The sequence below is a fragment of the Ictalurus furcatus genome, chromosome 18 (assembly GCF_023375685.1).
Source record: "Ictalurus furcatus strain D&B chromosome 18, Billie_1.0, whole genome shotgun sequence".
NCBI lineage: Eukaryota > Metazoa > Chordata > Actinopteri > Siluriformes > Ictaluridae > Ictalurus > Ictalurus furcatus.
This window is the reverse complement of record NC_071272.1, coordinates 5,545,624-5,564,246: the sequence shown is the minus strand read 5'-3', so window position 1 is coordinate 5,564,246 and position 18,623 is coordinate 5,545,624. Positions and strand designations below refer to the sequence as shown.

Here is an 18,623-nt window from a genome sequence, read left to right as displayed (position 1 = left end):
CTTGTACACATACAGGCAATGTTAAATTGAAATCATGATACATTTTCATTTTATAGCATCAGAGGAGAGGTACGGTGGCTTAGTGGTTACCACATTTGCCTCGCAGCTCCGGGGTTGGGGGTCGAATCCCACCTCCGCCCTGTATGCGTGGAGCCTGTATGTTCTCCTCATGCTTCGGGGGTTTCCTCCAGGTACCCCGGTTTTCTCCCGCAGTCCAAACACATGCATTGTAGGCCGATTGGTATTTCCAAATCGTGTGAGTGCGTGTGCAATTGTGGCCTCCGATAGGTTGGCACCCCGTCCCGGGTATCCCCTGCCCTGCGCCCCTACTTCCCTGGGATAGGCTCCAGGCTCCCACGTGACCCTGTGTAGGATAAGCAGTATGAAAAATGGATGGATGGATGGATGGATGGATAGCATCACATTTCTGAGTTAAATATAATTCAATTTCATTTCACTTCAGTAGGCACTAACATGATATATAATCATATATGATATTATAACATCATGAAAGTATAATATATTGTTGAATGTGTGCCCTGGGATGGATTGGCACCCTGTCCAGGGTGTACCCCGCCTTGTGCCCGATGCTCCCTGGGATTGGCTCCAGGTTCCCCCGTGACCCTGAAAAGGAGTAAGCGGAATAGAAGATGGATGGATGGATGGATGGATGTTGTTTCCTTGACCCATGCATGGTGACATTTTAGCGTTTACATATCTGATACATCATCAGTACAAGTTCTACAAGATATTACGACCTTATGACCTTATTTCAATAGAAAACTGTCCACGTAATATCTAAGCACTGACAGTTTGTGTTCTATCTGGCTTATACCTATTGAATTCTCAATTCTGATCGGTCAGGAACTCTTTCACAACGTTAAATGTAACTATAAACGGATAAAACGGCAAATTGCTGTAGTATAAGAGGAGTAAACGCTTCAGGAGGTCAAAATAATCAGCTTGTGGGTGGTAACAGTAATGACGTACTTCTGTTGATGATTATTTTCCTACAATAGCACGTCTCCACTTGTGTTACGTCGTTACTTATTATTTCACATTGTCACAGGAATATCTATCTCTGTGACAAAGCAGTTCAGCAAAATAGTGATCCTGACAACATAACAGTTAATCCTGATATCATTCTGTAGTATGTTTGCATGATATGTGTGTTCGTTATCCAGATGCCATCCAGATGTAAAATAATCAGATAGATCAGATCGAATGTTTGAAACCTTTATGGGTTTTGTTTTTTTGTCGTTTGATTTTTCTTCTTCTTTTCTTGTATATAATATACAGTCAGCAAACTGCCAGCGCATAAAATAGCAGCAAGACAGTGTTCCACAGCCTCATCCTTAAATTTTCACGGGGCGCTAATGACCGAGTAGACATTCAAGCACTTGATTATAGGGCAGGTAGAAGTCTAACTGGTGGTGAACTTTTGCTAGATGTTTGATGTAACATGTCATTTTCACTGATGGTGTTTCTGTCTCTGACATGCTTTTTCCTGTAAACTGGTTATAGAGTAATTGTGGCTTCACAAGAATGCAAAACCAGACATGTCAGTCTTGGTTTAAAAACAATAACTGGAGAGAAAAAAAAAAAAAGTGTTCTTAAAGTATGTTCGTAGGTGGATTTTGATTTTGTTTGTAGTGTTGAGAGAAGAAAAGAAAAAAAAGATTATCAAGAACGACTTTTTTCTGAAATACCTGCACAGTGGACATGTTTGAACAGTGTCTCAGAGGCACACGTGTTTCTTTGTGAAGCCGTCAGAGGACCGTGTGATTGATTAGCTACATTTTTACTGTCACGGGCAGGACTGAGTGGGGGCGGTGTGTGTCTCCAGAGCAAGTTACAGTCAGCCAGCATGCTTTATTGAACTCGCTGACGGAGCAGCGAGCTGTGGTTTTTTTTTTTTTTTTTTCGTTTTTTTTTTTCTTGTTTTTTTTTTTACAGCTTTTGTTTGAAGACTTGTTTGACTTTGCTGAAATATTCAAAGCCATTTACACTCCGGTGGTAATTCTTATATAGAAGTTACTGTTTATGCCTGCCTGGACTCCACCGAGCGCTTTCGGAAAAGCCAGCAAGCACTGCTGAAAATTAGTTCTGTCTTTTTATGATGTTGTCCGCGTATCCCACATAAAAGGCGAACGGAAAGGCAGTCTTTAAAAAGGCCGCATGGCGTGGTGCGGTTTTGTCGTAGGCAGATTTGAACTGGTGGCTGTGGAAAAGCCAGGGTGAGCCTAGCTGGAGTCTCACGTTTATAGAAGGAGTAATGACAACGTTCGTAATTAGGAAACGTGTCGCTGTAAATCTTACGCTGAGCCCGAAGGAGGCCAACCAAAGTGTGTGTGTGTGTGTGTTTGTGTGTGTGAGTAAGCGGCTGATCCGTAGCTGATCCTCGTGAACTTCTCTGCACTCACTGATGTGGCCGCACTTGAGATTCCGGCGGTTTTATATTGTTTTGGATTTCCGTAAAAGCAAATCCTTGCTGGAAAGAGAGCGTGAGAAATGCAGCATCCCCATGCTCCCGTCTCTCCAGATCGTTTCAGAGGCGCTCGTTTTTGTTTTTCGTTTGCCGGAAGGTTCGGTTTCAAATGTGAAGTGCGATGAGGAACCAAGAAGAAAATTTTTTTTTTTTTTTTTTTTTTTTTTTTTTTTGCAAGTGTTGTATGAGGTGAGCGTATAAAAGAAAAAAGAAGAAGGAAAAAAAACAGGCCTTTTTTTTTTAAGCACCTCACAATGCAGGCCTTGTCCTGAAAATTTGGGCTTCTTCTCGGCACACTGAACGGAGGAATGGAAAAGATTATCCACAGGAATGTCTGGGGTGCCCTCAAACCCAGAGCTGAACGCGAGCGGCCAATGGGAGAGCTCAGGCGAGCGGCAGACTAATTTTTTCCTGATGAACTCAGCCGCCTGCTCCATAATGGGTTCTGATTGCCAGCTCTGAACTCACATATGGACCATGTTTGGAGAGGCTAAATTGTGGGACCAATTCGGTATTGGGCGGGGGAGAAAACGGTCGCTGACTCTGCCTTTGTTGTTTCATTAGAGCTGGTAATGGACGCACTCTGGCTCGGTGTCTGAGTCTCTCTGTCCATCCTTTTCCTCCAGATGTGCTTTTTAATAATCACACTTTATTGACATCACTCTGGAAGGAGTTACACCCAAAAACCAAGCCACGTATATAACTAGCGTAATTGTGTTGCTTGTGTTTCAGGGGCCCTGGTGCCTTGGGTTAAAGCGTGGCTTCATAAATTCTGCCAATTAATTTGGTGCTTATTTATTGTGTCTGTGAGTGCGCCTGGATTAAGCCCATAAATTTCAAGGGAATGTGGCCGACACGAGCTGAGTGTATTTTTGCTCTTTGTGTAAAGACTTAAGCTGAACCATAGACCTTCAGTAAAAAAATAAATAAATAAATAAGGGGGGGTGTGTCACGCCATGTGGTTAAGCTCCAGCGAGTGATCCAAGCATGTGCTTGTAGACCTTGTGGTCGTAGCGGGGGAGGGGATGCCGAAAACTGAGGGGAGTCACAGCAGCGGCCGTTGCCTCCGTATGCGTTCTGGATTAGGGTCTCAGAGAGGTTAGGGGTCAAGGGAAGAGAGCTCGTTAGCTCCGACATGTTCCACACTCCTCCGATTTTAATTGGCCTTAGCCGCTGTACACACACTCCCTCGCAGCTTCCTGTTGGCCGTGCGCTCAGAGTCGATTACAGGGCCAGGTCCTCTCCTCCCTCTCAGATTCATCATCATCATCCCGCACAGTAGTTATTTTAATACTTTTATTTATTTAAGCTGCTCTTCAAAGCCAAGCCAGTGGAAGGAGCGATTTCAGTGCACTGTTTAAAAAAAAAAAAAAAAAAGGTTGGCTTCACGTAACATTTCAAGGCAACTTGCTGCACAGATTTTTTAACTCAAGGTTAAAAATTGAGTTAAGTGAACTACTTTGGTTAAAAGTTGAGTAAACTCAAAAAAGCTGAACAGCAAGTTGCCTTGAAATTTTAAGTTAAGTAAATTTATTTTTATTTATTTTTTTATTTTTTTTTTATTTTTTTTTTTTACAGTGTGGCTATTTCTTTTGTTGTTGTTGTTATTGTTGTTGTTTATTCCAGACTACCCTTAGGTCCTTCTGGAAATGGGGGTTTGTCTCTCATTTATGTGGTCAAAGCCAGTAAAAGGGTTTTTCTTAAGTCCATTTTAATTAGCTATTTCATATTGTTTTAGCAGCTGGATGAACATTTTGAAGAAGGGCTGAGATTTTTCAAACCAAAATCTTTCAGAACTTTTTTCCCCTGCTTTTTAACTTTGTTATATTTGTTCATCCGAAAATAATAACCCAGAAACGAAGTTTTTAAATTATAAATGTATATATATTAGTTTATTTAACGTTTATATTCCCTACTGCAAATTCTTGGCTGCTGTGATTGTGACAAATTAAGGCTTCCCTACAAAAGAATGGGGGGGGGGGGGTTAGTTGGACGATGATGATAATGATGATGATGATAAAAAATATAAGAACATGACAAGCTACATTTTTTTGTCTTGTTATCTGCTAATTAACTATTAAATTACCTATTAATTATGAAAAGAAAAAAAGGGAGGCTGTCAAGTGAAGGACTGTTTATATAACTTGTTGAGGTCAGGGTTTAATGCATTAGGTAATTTTGTATGATTCACCCAAGCGTCTGGCGACCTAGAGCGAGCATGCTGACCGGAACATTAGGTCGGAATGTTAAAAGGAACGTTAAATTCATAATGTGTGACGTTTTTTTTTTCCTCAGCTATGCCTGTCTAGAGAGTGCCACTGTAATCACTGCGAATACTATAATACTTGTGTGTGCACTAAGCTTCTGTGTGAGGCAGACCATCGCGCTCAGGTCAGGTCATCTCCAGTCTGTACGCCTCCTCCAACGATTCTCACTGCGATTGACTGACACTTGCCAAAGAGAAAGTAGGGGGCCAAGCAAAAAACAGAAATGTAGAGTACTTCCTTTGGCAGGGAATAACAGCAGCCATCCATAGTGGCTTGGTCAGGGGAATTCAGAAAGACTAAGCCTTTGATAACTCACTGAGCTCTTAATCTAGCCACAGCGTGCCACCATCACAATGAAATGCTACTGATTGTTATGGCTCATCAGCCAAGCAGGGGACTCTCAATACCATCCCTGCTTCTAAAATATTCGCCTCTGGCACAGGAAGTGAGCCTGATGCTAGTTATCTCATGCTCCTATTCTCTCTCTCTCTCTCTCTCTCTCTCTCTTTATCCTTCTTACAGAATCAGTTCATTCAAATATGATTAAACAAACCCAATTTATTATTCCCAAGGATTCAACCTGTTTTCTGTACTGATCTTTCTTGCTAGTTTCTTGCTCTTGTATTGGGGAAATACAGTTTAACAATAGGTGTTGTTAAAAATCAGTTTTCCAGTCTTACAGAACCAAGTATTGCACCTCTTCCAGAGAACCAGTCATTAAAATACTACTTTTGTATGTCTCGTGCCGAGTTTTAGGGTCTCTCAGGGTAATCTATGCAAAATTAGTGATATCGAGTTTCATAATATGAGCGTGCTGTGCATTCCTGTGGGGGAACAAACAACAACATGAAGTTTGCACATTGTGCAAAAGAGTCTTTGGATACGCTACACTTTCCTAACTGGGCATCGCACACTTTCTGACTGATTTTAGACGGTATATTTATGGTGTTAATTTAAGAATTAATATAGGGCCACAAGTTAAGTTTTTCAAGATCTATTTTGTCGCTATGAAATACTCGGAAAAGTACGTCGTGGCAACTAGTGCACTTTTTCCCAGTTGAGGAATTTGCCGTCGTTGTTTGCTTTCACCTTGTACTACTACTATACTACACCCAGAGCTGGTTTGAAATGTGATGATAGAATCCGAGTCACGCCAGTGAGTCCGAAACTCTATACGGAATACTTGATTTTCTGTCTACGATGACTTATGCAAAAAAAAAAAAAACCCCACAAACAACAGCCAACCAGCCCAGACAGCAGCCCTGATTGTGAATAGTGGCTATAATCAGTATCTTTTCATTAAATAGAGACTGTGAAAGACAACAGCAGTGTTCAGTAAGCTCAGGTGACCTTTGGAGACTCAGGGGAGTGTGCATGGTGCGTGTGGCGTGCAATCCTGGCACATGAAGGAAAGTTCAGGAAGGAGAGGGAGAGTCTATTTTGACTCTAAAGCAGTCTGACACGCTTGGAATTATGCTTGGAGAGAGGAAGGAGAGGCACAGGCTGAGCGAGCATTTGATCCAGATGCCACCAAAGCCGATCTCATGAGGCGGAAGGTCAGCGCAGGAGCACCTGCTGCCCCACGTCCGGCGTCACGGGCCATGACTGCTTCTGAAACATGCTTGAAACGGGAAACATGCTTGAAGCCTGAGAAATGACCTTGCAGTCAGACTTGTGGTTGTGCAACAGGACTGTCTGAGGGGTGATAATGTGGAGCAAGGCATGCTGGGGTGTGAAGGGTTAAGCAGTCACCAATATGGCTTTCCTTCATGGGTTGAAGGTGTGTGTGTAGATGCCTTCTGCTTAGGAGCTAATGGAAATGTCTGACTTTGATGTGCCGCTGTTCACTGGAACACTACTGGGAGAAAAATTACAAGTGTTCAAATGTACCGGAAATTTTGGCACCTTTCTGGAACTGTGCTTTTTTTTTTTCTCCCATTGGCCACTAGTCAGTACAGTCAACATACCAAACGTCCAGATTTTTTATTACAGCACAAATGCAGCACGATGAACGAGAAATAGTTTGTTTTGCAGGGTTTATAAGGGATTTTTAGTACTTTTATAACTTAATTTTTTTCTCAGCCAATCTATGATGGTTAAGCAAGCGTTGTGTTGACTCCACAATTATGTCATTGGGCACCGTAGCTGATATTACTGTCATTACTGTGCTTGTTCCTGTAATCGTTCAGTTTGGTGAGAAATGTACGAGAACCTCAGGTTCTGTTGGTTCTTCTGTGGGCCAGTAATTCTTTTTAGATAAGACCGTATCTCTGTTGGTCGGCTCCAGAGGTTTCAGTCTTCAGCAGCCCTGGCCTTTTCCTGTTGTCCATCTGCCAACATTAAGGGCACTTTCAGATGAACTCTTGTGAAAAACAGACCATTAGCAACAGAAAACGTTCAAGCAAAACACACAGGCAGATGCTACGGGGAGGAAAACTGGGGCAGGGTGTGTTTGATTGGGCAAAACAAATGCAACAGTGGCAGCTTGTCTTCGTGTCTATTACAGATATTGATAGTGAGATAATTGACTGACATGGCCATGCAATGAAATGTACATGAAACTGAACGATGAAGAAACAGGACAGTGGGATACTGCGAAAGCCTGGAGGACCGTGTTTGGCCCTGCCTCTTTAAAATAAACCAAAATATACGTATACATTCTATATATTACCTTAATGTAAGGATGTAATAAGTCATGAATAATGAATTTTCTTCTAATTTAGGAGCAAAATAACACACTGGACTACCTTTATGCTACACAGTATATTTGCACTCGACTTGCACTGTCTTGTATTAGCACTTTGTGTAATTCTGTGCATTATTGATGGGAATTGCGTATCTTGTCAGTGAGTCAGATCATTAACTCAGCTCACAAATAAGCGGCGACTCCCAATCGGCTCATTTTGACCTGAGAGAACTGGTTTTGTTTTTGTTTTTTTTTTTGGTTTCCAAAAATGACAACGTAGGGGACATGACGTATGTCACATTGCAGCACTAAATCTAAGCAACTATTCGTTTACATTGTCATTGTGTAAGCCTGAATTCTGTCTAAAGCCTCAAAATATCTGTACCAGTTTGTCTGTATACTCTATATTGTTGTTTAATATTTTTCCACTTGCACGGATGCGAGAAAGGTGCTCTATGAAATGAGAGAGCCATTATTACTATATGTGGGTTTCATACCAAGCTCTATTTCTGTAAATGGTCTTTGGAATACTGTGATTTTCGAGTCCATAAAACACGCAATGCCATATGGTGCAGTTCCTCAGATAACAGCTGCCTCGCCAGAGCTTAATATGAAGCCCTTCTGAGACCCAGTTTTCCTCTATCCAGCTTCTCACCTTCCACTGTGTCGAAGATGATGACTTTATACTACAGCGTTCATGAATTCTCGAATCTGATTGGTCAGAAGGTGTTGATAAATTTTCTATAACAGCCGCTCTGACAATAACATATAACATATACAGGGACTAAACGTTTGATCGTAAATACGGTGAAGTTTTTTGTGAGGAGACGTTTTTTTTTCGGAAGGAGTCTCCAGTTTCAGAGCTTTGTAGGTGTCAGAAGTAAAGCTCTAACTTTAAGTAATGTAACAAGATGGCGTGTTTTAATCTTTCAGATTCAGAGATACACATATATATTTCTTCCCTGCTGATTACAAGAAGTGCAGCAGCCCACACTTATGAATATTCTCCAGGACGCCTTCTGCAGATTAACTGCAGCTCCCGGTTGTGTGTGTGTGTTTTTATTTTTTTCAGCCGCAGCAGCTGCCTGTAACCCAGGACGGTAATGTTGTATATTTAACGTCTCCACAGCCATCTGTCCGGGCATATTGTGATCCACTCCGGACATGTGCGTGTCCACTATGTACTTATACAACAGCACGAGGCTGTATCTTTTTATAGCAGCGCTTCATCTGACACCACCACCACCACACACACCCACACACACTATCACTTTTTCTCCATTGCGCTTTATACAGTTATTCAAAAAGCGGAGGCTCATGGTCCGGGATGGTAGAATCCCGCTCCCCTCTCAATCAGCACGCATAACACAGCTGCTATTGTGCACAATCTGCTCTGATACATGACTAATAAGCATGTGTAACACACACCCAAATACAAAGATAATCAGAGTGTGAATCTGAGGAACAGTATTGCATCACATTTTTTTAAGCTTCGGTACTACAAAAGACTTACTCACTTACTTTCTTCCCCTCGCTCGCAGACTCCGACAGTAGAGCCGTAATTTAGTTTTTCACACACCGGAATCTCTGATGAAATGTCAGAGGGTTTAAGTGCAAAAAAACAAGAGCTCTTGAGATTATCATGCGGTTACGGAGGAAACGTGGAAACATCAGAGTGTCAATTCAAACCCACCGTTTTTCGACTGTCGTTCTGTATTTATTCATTGCGACCATGTGGATTTTGTGTCTAAAAAAATTACACGCCGTTCCGAAATGTCTTAAGTTGTTTGACTTTGTCGAAACCGCAATATATTTTCCCTTCAGCTTTCATTTAGCTAAGGTCGGAGCATCGTGAAGCTCGCGTACCCCATCGTTTCTATGTAAATAACAGAACTAGAGTATACACTCATGGCTAATTCAGTATTTGAGACATGTCTTTTTCCAGAGACGACATGCTGGTGCAGGGCCAGATCCCACATTTCACACTGGCTACATGTCACGAATCAGATATTCCTAATGCGCAGCCTAAATGCAATTATAGGAACGATAACGTCTTCGAACGAGCACGTTAATAATAAGTAAACCTGTGATTTGCAGCCGGGCTGCTGTTATCAGAATTCAGTGTTAGTTTTGTAGCATCTGGATGGACTCTTGCTCTCTTTCTCTGTGTGTTTTGAAGTGCTACTATAATGTTCTCATAAGGAAGCGGAGATTTGTGTAACCGAGGCTTGGCTTGAGCGTAGAGAGCAAATTCATACGCCAATCATTTGTGTTGGTGAATTTCCCGTTTTTTCATACAGGAGAGCACAATGAAACTGTCAGTGTTCGTATCAACTGCCAGTCAACGATGACTGCCTTAAAGCCGTGTGAGGGAGAGAGTAGCTGCCACGTTAGAGAGAGAGAGAGAGAGAGAGAGAATGTGGAATTCCTGTAGGATGAGTGTGTGTTTGTTTCAACAGCTCCATGTTTGTCTGTAATCTTCGCTCCTGGAGTGTGTGTCCCACTGCGTCTCTCTTCAGGAAGAAAGGGGCTTCCCATTTCCTGTTTGCGCTCGGAGAGAAAGGAAAAGGTTGAGAATTTGAAGGAAATGTTCCCACGTACTTGAAAACACACACGCACACACACACGCACACGCACACACAAAGAGACATATCGGCGTATCCATCGATTTTAATATATTATCTCATGAATATATGATAATATGCTCTCTTATGGAGTAAAACACTGTTATAAGCTGTTCTAGAAAAATTATTTTCAAAATGGTACGTTATGCAGAGTTACTATTCCCTCCCCACAGTGGATTATTTTCATACAACAGCATACCCCAAAGTGTTTTATTTCTCTTCTACCACAACGCATGCCTTTGGGCTGGAGGAGGAAACCAGAGTACCTGGAGGAAACCCCAGAGAGAACTGAGCGCACACGGGGTGGAGGCGGGATTCGGAGGTGGAGGTGCGAGGCACACTAGGCCACTGTGCCCTGAAAGTTATACACACATGTATGCAGGTACTCGATGTACGTCTACATTAAAGCGATTGAAAGACGAATAATCTCCGCGAATCCGTCCTTGCATTTCCCTTCCCCTGCATTACAGTACAACCGCCGCCATCATTTGCCATTTAAATCCACCTCGCCTCTTCTGCTCAGCGCTCGTCTCGATCGTGAAGGTCTCGTCCCACGTCGACCGAGAGAGTGAGAGCGAAGACGATTTCACTTCGAGGGCGTGTAAAGCACACAGAGCCTTTCTCGATCTGCAAATTAAATTTCTCTTTCAAGCTGCATCGTCGTTTCGATCGGCTGGCTTCTGCAGCCTTTTGATCTGCCTCTTGTTGTTGATAGAATGAGTGCAGATTAGCGTTGACCTTTTGCTTTCATGACTAATTCTCATTTATCTTGCGTTATTGCTCAAGCAATTGGCTGTGTATACACCGACTCTTCGCTCTCTGAGTTGGCACAGGCACAAAGGCAGGTTTTCATTTTCTTTGCTCTGTTTATGAAGGAGGACGTCGGTCAGGTCAGAGGTCAGGACGCCGCAGATCGTAGCGACCGCTCCGATTAAGCCGTCAATCGTCACGCTTACGGTAGAATAGCTGAATTATGTCATGTGCTACATGACGACTTCATCGCGTAACACGTACGCTATGCTTAAATAATGCTTTCATGATGATCCATGAATACATTCCGTAATCATTAACGCATCAGGAATAGCAAAGCATATGCGTTTACAGCCAATCGAGTCGTATATACTGTACGAGTGCTCATAGTTACGTGTTAACTAAGTATGTTAATTAATTTCATGACTTACGCAGTGTTAATAAAGATCATATATATCATGAACATCATTTTTTGTTTATTATCTAGATTAATATGCTTGTCGTAATGCGTTATCGTTTCTATAGTGACCGCTCGTTCACAGTGATTTGTTGCTAGTTGTAGCTACTTTTTCAGGAAACGCTTATATATATATATATATATATATATATATATATATATATATATATATAAAACAAAAAAAAACTTTGGGCGGTAACACATCACGCCACAGCCGGACATGTTTTTATTCACATTTCACAGGCTAACATTAATCCAACCTGATGAATACATAACTGAATATTCTGTTAAATGTTCAAAAACATACAATGAGGACCCACGAGTGACGCAACAGGCGATCCAAGTGCCACGGAAGCAAAATTGCCCGCAGTGTCCAGGTTTGAGGGACGGCATACGCTCTCTCTCCCCTGTCAATCAGAGCAAAACTAGCCAATCATATGCGTCTGTGAGCTCGCGAATGCGGAAAACAGATTTTCATGCTCTCTAGAGAATGTTTAAGAGTTGTTAAAATCCCACAGCGGTCACATTCCAGCCTTTTTACGATGCCACATTTGTTTCCCATTCTGCGAATCAGTTTGTCCCGAAAATCTGTAGGATTGTCAATTAAAAATGATTTGTAAAGCTACAGGTACTGTGACGGGCTCTTAGAGAACAAGAAATTTTTCTTTTTTTTTTTCTTTTTTTTTGGCTGGCAGGTAATCCATCAAATTAAGTATCACAGTTTTTATTTTTTTAAAAAGGGGTGTGTGTGTGAAAGGAATGAGAGGAAATATGGTCAAGCGTGTAGGCGTATGGAGCAGAGCATGTGATTCAGGGCATGTGTGTGTGTATAAGTGTGTATAAGTGTATACAGTATGCCAGTGACTCATTAGGGGAGCTTACCGCTGTGTGTAATCAGCAAGCTGGATCAGGCGCTTGGTGTGAGAGTTATGTTTTCCAGCACACTTCTGAATCAGAAGCTCAGGGTCAGATAAAGGTCGTGCCCCATGACCTCTCTCTTCTGTTTTTACCCCGTACGAGCGCACGTTTCATTTGAGACAGCAGGGACGAGGCGGGAAGAAAACTCCGATGTTCTCGAGCGTGTGGGAACGCACTGATAAAGACCGGAGGTGTAATCTCCGCTAAGAGTGCAGCATATATTTTTCGGAAGTCTATACATGTGGGTTCGATAGAGGTCTGTTGGGTGTTTGAGCATGCAGTGCGATGACGTCTTGACATGTTTAGGGTCTGAAGTCGTAGTTGCTTGTGCACTGGAGCTATGAGGCGGATGTATCTAACAGGAAATTGGAGAACGTTGAGTTGTTCAGTATCTCAGACTTGATTGTGTGGTTTCTGATACACTGATATCTGTTTGAAAAAAAGAGAGAAAAAAGTCAAAAGGACGTCATAGAGCTCAAAACAACTCGTAGTTTAGTTTCAAAGCTGAGTCACGTTCTTATTAGCACACGGTTTGCTGTCGATCCACCCCAGCATCAGACTCAATGGGGGGGGGGCTGGGGGGGCGTGGCCTAAAGTTAAAAGTATTTGAAGTTCGATTAACGTACTTGTTCTAATACGTTATCATATCTGTAGTAAAAACTTACTTACAGACTGAATCACATAGCGGTCGTGACACAGTAATGGTAGTGTGTAGCTGTGGGAAAGTTTTCTGTGAGGAGATATTTCCTGGTCATTTTTCGGAAAGAGGCTCCAGAGTCCGTGCTTTGTAACCGGCGGTAACTTGAGGGTGGTAAGAGAGGGCGGTAATGTTTATAGCTTCTGTAACGTAAGTCGCATTGTTTTGTAAAAAGTATGTCTTTCTTGAATAAATAAAAACTTGCTAGTGTTAGCAAATTTCTGTAGCGTAAAAAGAATAAAACACTCGGCACCCAGCGTGAAGCGGAGTTACTGTTACTGTGCCGACTGTGTGTTGATTATTTTCCTATTGCGGCAAGTGTTTTAGTCCTTATTTACAGTTGAGGCCACGAGTTTGCATACGCCGTGCAGAATCTGCAAATTGTTAATAGTTAAAAAAGAAAAAAAGAGGGATCGTTTTGTTTTTTTGTTTAGTCCCGCCCTGAATAAACTATTTCACATAACAGATGTTTACATATAGTCCACAAGACACAATAATAACTGAATTTAACACAAATGAACCAGTTCAAAAGTTTACATACCCTTGATTCTTAATCCTGTGTGTCATTACCTGGATGATCAGCGACTGTGTTTATGTTTTGTGATAGTTGTTCACGAGTCCCGTGTTAGTCCAGAGCAGTTAAACTGCCCACTGTTCAGAAAAATCCTCCAGGTCCTGCACATTCTTTGCTTTTCCTGCATCTTCTGCATATTTAACCTCTTTCCATCAGCGGCTATATGATGTCGAGATCCATCTTTTCACACCGAGGGACTCGTACACGACTATTACGAAAGCTGCAAACGTTCACTGATGCTCAAGAAGGCAACACGGTGCATTAAGAGCCAGGGGGGTGTAAATTTTGACCAGGATGATCGATGTAAATTATTATTTTGTTTAAAGATTATTTTTTTTTTTCATTTAGTACCGCTTTTCAGAAGCTACATAAAATATTTATATGTTTCCCAGAAGACCAAGTGCGGGACTAAATGAAAAAACAAACAAAAAAATGTATTATTATTACCGTTTTGCAGATTCTGCGAGGCGTACGTAAACTTCTGGCCGCAACCGTATGTGATATACCGTTATATTTAAAATTGTGAAAGCAGGATCTCGTGCATTCTCAGCACAGGCTACTACGTAATCTGGTTTAACCTGGATGAAAGTTATTACCTTACTAATATTGTACAGCATGATAAAGCATCATGTCATTACAGTGGTGTAAAAAAAAACAAAAAAAACATTCATATTGTCATTTGCTGAAAACGTGTGAAAGGTATTAAGTTTTATCTGAATGTCTAAAATGTCCTAACTCAAGTTGTTGCTATTTTTACAGCACGTGCCAGGCTGGACTTTCCTAACAGCGCTTTCTCCCAGCTTGTGTGTGTGTGTGTGTGTGTGCGTGTGTGCGTGTTTGTGCAGAGGCTTTACTGGAATTCGGAGCAGGAGTTGATCTTGTTTTGCTGCTTTATGAGTCTGAGTGTAGCTCTGTAATTGAGGTTATGGGTGATTAAACTCTCCATGGCCCTTCGCAATCCCCCAGCCGGCCATCGCTCAGCGTCGGAGACGATCCTCTCTGCTCAGTGTGTAATTGATTACTGTGTGTACTCTCTCTTTACCCCCCTCTCGATAAAGCTGATTTAGGCCACATCAACCGGTGTTTAGTGTCAGATCGGTCTGAAAAGGGAAACTGTCCCTCCTGCAGCGTGTGAGAGAACGACCTCGGGGGTGTTTACTCTGCTGCGACGGGTGCCTGCTGCTCGGGTAGAGTGTGTTTTTAGATTCAACAGTGTTTGCTCTTCGGCTTTCATGAATGGTTTTCAGATACATGGTCTAGTAGAGATACATTTTTGATTTCTGGTCGTTATTGTCAGAATTACTACCTGTTTATTGACGGTAGGAAGAAATACATGATGGTAGATTGAGACGTTTGACTTTTGATTAGTGTGTGTGTGTGTGTGTGTGTGTGTGTGTGTGTGTGTGTGTGTGTGTGGTGTTGTTGTTAAGTGAAGCAATGAGGCTCTGCCAGGGGAAAATGGTTTGTACGTGTTAGAAGATTTTCATGACAACTTGCAAAAGACTGATCAGCATTTCGCAGAGCCGGTTCATCGAGTCCATCAGTGCAGTCAGACCAGGACAGCTTTGTTTGTGTGTGTGTGTGTGTGTGTGTGTGTGTGTGTGTGTGTGTGTGTGTGACTAAGGTACATTTATCAATTTTATTACTGAACCTGAACTAGGTCAGTCGCCTGGGGTTTTTATGTTTACCTTTATGTTTACGCTACTTTTATAGCTCCTTTTTTAATTTTTTTATTACTTTAATTAAATTTTTTAATTACTGTATTATTTTTTTAAATGTATATACTTTAGAAACGTCTCTTAAATGTCTTCCTAACAAGTGGCCACTGTTTTTGTTATTGTTATATTAGCTACGTATGAGTACATATTACGATACGTGTATCGTAAAAAAAAAATCGTTTTAAATATCGTGACGTTATTTTCGTCTTACGACAGAAATTGCTGTGGAATTTCCGATCGGTTAAAAGGTGTTGATTATTTGTCTATAAAACAACCTCTGGGATTAGTAATCGTTCTGATACGTTATTTATTTTCAATAGGGACAACGTATGGTGACGTTTTCGTTGAGGAGGTGTTTGTTTACCCTTTTTTTTTGTTTTTTTGGAAGGAGTCTCCAGTGTCAGAAGGAGAGCTAAAGCACTAAAGCTGAAAAAATGAGCAGCTGGTGAGGGGAAGTGTTTATAACCGCTATAATGTAGGTGATACCACGGACTATCTTGTGCCGTAGATGTTCCACGGTGTTAAATGTAACTATTAATGGATAAACAGTATGGTATGTTGTTCTTACTGTAAATAAATCCATGAATAATTGTGAGCATTTGAAAATGATTGTGGTGTAAGAGGAATAAAACACGACCGGATGCGCTGTTTTACATCACTGAACGTAATTAAAGTGTGTGTTCTTTAATAATTGTTAGCATTGGTGGTATAACAGGAATTTCTTTGAAAAAACGATTTACACATTGTTGTTTTTTTTTGTTTTGTTTTTATAACAGTAGTCCATGTTGTGTTTTATTCCTTATATATGAACTGTCGCTATTTAATGGCATCGTAACTCGCCCCGTATTCTCTCTTAGTGTGTTTTTAGTTGCATACATCTGACATCACACCAACAGCAAACCCTCCATATCACTTTCATGATGAAGCATGTAACGGGAGGATCTCCTTTCTTTCTGTCCCACATAAATCATGTTTATCCTTTTAATCTGCCGTCGTACTGCATGCTGGAGCGGAGAAAAAAAAAAAACGGTCTCATGACTGGTGTGGAAAAACCCTGGCCGAGGCCGAGCTTTAATGTTCTGCTAGCTCCTTGTGTATGTTGGCGTGCGTCCAGCAGCAGGCGAAGAGAGTCAGCAGCCCCTGTGTTTGCCGTATGCAAGATGGATGGTCTTGTTGTATGTGTGAGGCCTGGCCTTCAGGTGTGCGCCATCCGTGCCCGAGACGTGCCTTCCGGGAACATCCCGGAACGCCAACCGCGACAGGCGAACCCCCGTAAGCTTCCGGAAAACACCTGCCTTCTGCAGCGCCGCTCCTCATGCCAGGCATAACACCTCATTCATCTGGTTTCCGTGTTCCACCAATGCTAACACAGCCTGCGCTCCCACAGGGGCCGCGAATAAAATACGGCTTGTATCATGTAGGTGACCGAGTGGGTTCTAGAAACAGGGTCTCGTTGACGCACTTGAGTAACACAGATGAGATTGTGTGTTAAAGAGATTTGCTCAAAATAAGTTCTTGATTCTGATTGGTCAGAAGGTGTTTCTGTAGGTTTTCAGCTCGGAGCGTAATTCTGGGTATACGTTGCGCTCAACGTAAACAGATGTAACTATTGATATGGTGAAGTTTTCTGTGAGGAAATAATTATTTTTTCTCCAGTTTTCTCCAGTCTCCAGTGTGAGCGCTTTGTAACAGTCAGAGGTAAAGCTGGAACACAGAAAGGTCTTCAGGATGAAGAGCGTTGCAGTTTCTCTGTAACATTCAGTGGAACTATGAACAAAAGTAGAACGTGTCATTGTTTAATGAATAAAAACTTGCAATGGCTGGTAAATTGCTGTGGTATAAGAGAAGGAAAATGCTTCAGGATGTACTGTCGTGTAATTAAAGGTTTATTCTTCTCTGTGTTTGCCCTGTAGTGAAATCAAACCTCTCTCATCGGGCTTGTTATGGAAAGATGAGAGTTGGACTGCAGCTGAACACGAGCCAACATGCTGCACCCTGATGCTGTGTTCTCTTCCATTTACTGTCTGTCTCTCTCTGTGTCACACTTTACACTCATTTGCAATGCATTTACACACTGACTTCCTCAAATAACCTCTCTCTCTCTCTTTCTCTCTCTTTCTCACTCTTTCCATATCTCTCTCTCTCTTTCTCCCTCTCTCTCTCTCTTTCTATCACTCTCCCTCTCTCTCTTTCTTTCTCCCTCTCTCTCTCTCTCTTTCCATATCTCTCTCTCTCTCTCTCTCTCTTTCTCCCTCTGTCTCTCTCTCTCTTTCCATATCGCTCTCTCTCTTTCTCCCTCTCTCTCTCTTTTCATCACTCTCTCTCTCTCTTTCTCCCTCTCTCTCTCTTTCCATATCGCGCTCTCTCTCTTTCTCTCTCTCTCTCTCTCTCTTTCCATCACTCTCTCTCTCTCTTTCTCCCTCTCTATCTCTCTCTTTCCATATCTCTCTCTCACACTTTCTTTCTCTCTCTCTCTTTCTCCCTCTCTCTTTCCCTATCTCTCGTTCTCTCTCATGCTCTCTCTCTCTCTTTCCCTATCACTCTCTCTCCCTCTCTCGCTCTCTCTTATTTTCTGTCACCTGTAATAAGGGGCCAAGCACTGAAGGTGGCACCCTATTGTTATTCTACCATTTCCTCTTCTTCTTCTTCTTCTTAATAGGCCAGCTTATAGTACAGTCTAGTAAAAAGACCAAATTTGGGCCTACATTTATGGTCATAACTTTTGAACTGCACCTCCCTGGATATCTTGGGTCAAGACGAGCTAATTTGATTTTCCGCCATCTTGGATTTTGTCAAAAACTGCTTTTTCGCTACAAATCTTGTCCAATCATCACCCTTTTTGGCAGGCGTCATCTTCAGACCAACCTTGGGAAAAATTTTGAAAAAAAATGTTGATATTCCAAACGGTTTTCCTGTAATGTGCCAACAAACCTGACGGTACACCACCAAACAGGAAGTGAGCCTGTATCTCAGCAACAAACTGGCACACTGACACAATTCTTGGTAGGTGTTTTCAGGACCATGCCATGAGGCTATGCAACAAATTTCATGACAGTGCCACTTACTGTTCAAAAGTTCTAATAACATGCTGAAAATGTTTCCATCTAAATGCCATTTTTGCTGCTCCTCCTCCAAATGTTGTCCAGTCGTCACCAAATTTGGCTCACATCATCTTGAGGCCTGTCTAAACTACTGCCATTCTAGCCATTCAATATGCTATTAAACAGACAACACATGACTGACAGGGTTACTATCAGTTTTCATCTTTATTATGTGTTTACAATGGTTCTGCTTTCCTGTAATTGCTTAGGCAATAATTGTAGCACATCTATGAATGTGCAGCTCACTGAGCCTGGGTGCTTGGCCCCTGAAACTGCTGCTTGCAGCTTTAATTTATCTGTATTTATCTGTATCTAAACTCCACCCACCTGTATTTCTCTCTTT

At 41.9% G+C, this 18,623-nt stretch overlaps 1 protein-coding gene across 1 annotated transcript in view; it reads left to right on the top strand.

Annotated features, from left to right (window-relative positions):
- rxraa (retinoid X receptor, alpha a) overlaps window positions 1-18,623 on the top strand; it is a 107,365-nt gene that overhangs the window by 31,302 nt on the left and 57,440 nt on the right. The window lies entirely within an intron of this gene.